The sequence below is a fragment of the Helobdella robusta genome (assembly GCF_000326865.2).
Source record: "Helobdella robusta unplaced genomic scaffold HELROscaffold_104, whole genome shotgun sequence".
Classification (NCBI taxonomy): domain Eukaryota; kingdom Metazoa; phylum Annelida; class Clitellata; order Rhynchobdellida; family Glossiphoniidae; genus Helobdella; species Helobdella robusta.
In genome coordinates, this window is record NW_008703589.1 from 5,157 (window position 1) to 7,656 (window position 2,500).

At 36.0% G+C, this 2,500-nt stretch overlaps 1 protein-coding gene across 1 annotated transcript in view; it reads left to right on the forward strand.

Annotated features, from left to right (window-relative positions):
* The window catches only part of HELRODRAFT_91510 (hypothetical protein), a gene marked incomplete at both ends in the record, with an annotated part of 12,447 nt that overhangs the window by 4,683 nt on the left and 5,264 nt on the right, over nt 1–2,500 (forward strand). The gene's annotated exons all lie outside the window — the stretch shown is intronic.

Consider the following 2,500-nt stretch of genomic DNA (forward strand, 5'->3'; position numbering starts at 1 on the left):
CACACACACACACACACACACACACACACACACACACACACACACACACACATACATACATACATACATACATACATACATACATACATACTTTCTTCACGAAATTTTTTATGGTCATCCTGTCTTCTTATAATTATAATTATTAACTGTTTGTTCGTTCGTTCGTTCGTTCGTTCGTTCATATGTATGTATGTATGTATTACTATCAGGCAAATTTATAACGCACAAGTTTAGAGAGAAATAGCTTCAAGAGTGCTCTAAATTTTAAGCCACAAGATGAGAAACAAAACAATTGAGTCTGTATCAACAGTAATTTAATAAAAACAAATAAGTTTTAAGGTTTTTTTAACTGTTAAAATCCTGGCCGGTTTCCTTAGGGACAGAGGCAGACAGTTCCATCATACGGCAGGTCCAGCTACTGCGATATCTCGCATTCCAAATTGAAGTTTCCTCGAAGGGACAGCCAGTAAATTTTGCTCGTCCGATCCCACTCAAACAAACACCTGTTGATGTTGTTTGTTTTTTTTTATTGAATTTACATGCTAGATATTCAGGCGCCAATCCATTCAACGACTTGAACACAATTAGACAAATTTTAAAAGTTATTCTTTTTTTTTTTTTTGATCGGCAACCAGTGAAGGTCTTTCAAAATCGGCCTAACATGATCAAACTTTAATCACCAGTTATTAACTTAGCAGCCCAATTCTGCACTGACCGAGGAATGACGATTCATTTGTTTGGCAATTCGTAGAACAGACTGTTGCGGTAGTCCAGTCTCTGTTGTTTTAACATTAGTTGCCGTTCGAATCTGATTCGAATATGATACAACCTTCGGAGTTGTATCATATTCGAGGCTTGCAACTTTCTGATGTGTTCATTCATTGGCAGTTTGATGTCGAGTGTACAATGTATGTATGTTTGTTTGTATGTTTGTTTGTATGTTTGTTGGTATGTTTGTTGGTATGTTTGTTTGTATGCATGTTTGTTTGTATATGTTATTTTTTTGTATCCTTCGTTGGTTCCATAATTACAACTAAAGTTGAAATTCTCAATTAACATTGCTATATTCGTTTAATAATTATGCAAACTTATAATTAGCAATAATAATAATAATAATAATTATTATTATTATTATTATTATTTTGATTGAAATGATAGTAATAACAATAATGTCGATAATTGCCAAGAATATCTCTTTGAGCAAGGACCGTGACGTCGTCGTCTTCGTCCATACACACACGCACACGCGCACACACACACACACACGCACACACACACAAACAAACAAATACAAACACACACGTACATACAAACATATCGCCTGATTCACATTCAAACATCAGAGGACCGAATGAAATGCTATGCCCCATTTGCTCGCACTACATTATTATGCGCTTCGGTTACTACTACTACTACTACTACCATTACTACTGCTGCCACTGCTACTACTGCTGCCACTGCTACTACTGCTGCTACTGCTACTACTACTACTGCTGCTACTGCTACTACTACTTTTCTACTACTACTACCATTACTACTACTTCTCTACTACTACTACTACTACTACTCTACTACTACTACTCTACTACTGCTGCTGCTACTACTACTACTACTGCTGCTGCTACTACTACTACTACTACTACTACTACTGCTGCTACCGCTGCTACTACTATTGCTGCTGCTACTACTGCTGCTACTACTACTACTACTACTACTACTACTACTACTACTACTGCTACTACTACTACTGCTTCTACTACTGCTACTACTACTGCTGCTACCGCTGCTATTACTATTGCTGCTGCTACTACTGCTGCTACTACTACTACTAATTGTGTAAATATATGAAGGATTAAACCTCAGTTTGAGTTAAAATATAGATTTTTTTTGTAAGGTTTATCGTATACATTGGATGGGCCCTCTTTAGCTTCCTTCCTTGCATTGGATGTATTTTTTTTATTTTCGTTCGAGAACGAATAAAATATTTTGTACTACTGCTACTACTATTACTATTACTACTACTACTGCTACTATTACTACTGCTACTACTACTACTACTGCTACTACTACAACTGTTAATATTACTACTACTGCTAATATTACTACTACTTAATAGTACTACTACTGTTACTACTACTACTACTACTATTTTTACAACTAATACTACTACTACTACTACTGCTACTACTACTCCTGCTGCTGATGCTACTACTACTACCATTACTGCTCGACACCTGTTGTTAAGTACGTAAAATTGAGACGATGCTCGCTCGTTCAAGGTATAATTCTATCTGCGCTTCAAAATACTATTACTACCACTACTACTACTACTACTACTACTACTACTACTACTACTACTACTACTACTGCTACTACTACTACTGCTACTACTACTACTACTACTACTACTACTACTACTGCTACTACTACTACTACTACTACTATCATTATTGGTGATAGTCTTTGGTTTTGGGCATAACGATGGCGGAACAATTTTTGA